Source organism: Sinocyclocheilus anshuiensis, unplaced genomic scaffold (genome assembly GCF_001515605.1).
Source record: "Sinocyclocheilus anshuiensis isolate Anshui unplaced genomic scaffold, SAMN03320099.WGS_v1.1 C30713472, whole genome shotgun sequence".
Classification (NCBI taxonomy): Eukaryota; Metazoa; Chordata; class Actinopteri; order Cypriniformes; family Cyprinidae; genus Sinocyclocheilus; species Sinocyclocheilus anshuiensis.
Window position 1 is genome coordinate 1 of NW_015570209.1, and position 218 is coordinate 218.

The 218-nt window shown below is 52.3% G+C and overlaps 1 non-coding gene across 1 annotated transcript; it reads right to left on the bottom strand.

Annotated features, from left to right (window-relative positions):
- Nucleotides 1-87: 87 nt before the first annotated feature.
- trnas-aga (transfer RNA serine (anticodon AGA)) lies at nucleotides 88-169 on the bottom strand. The gene has a single exon. It is a non-coding gene; the product is annotated as a tRNA-Ser (tRNA).
- Nucleotides 170-218: the final 49 nt, after the last annotated feature.

Genomic DNA, 218 nt, shown 5'->3' on the forward strand with positions numbered 1-218 from the left:
CAGAGGGACTGGACATTTCGCATATCTGTGCAAGGGATATGAAAGGAAAATGCACGGGCACTTATGCTCGTGGCTGTCAGCGGAGTGCGTAGTCGGCAGGATTTTAACCTGCGCGGGGAGTCCCCAATGGATTTCTAGTCCATCACCTTAACCACTCAGTCACGATTACAGAAACAGGCCACTCTCTGCCCTGTTTGTGTGCAACACTGCTGCCTGAC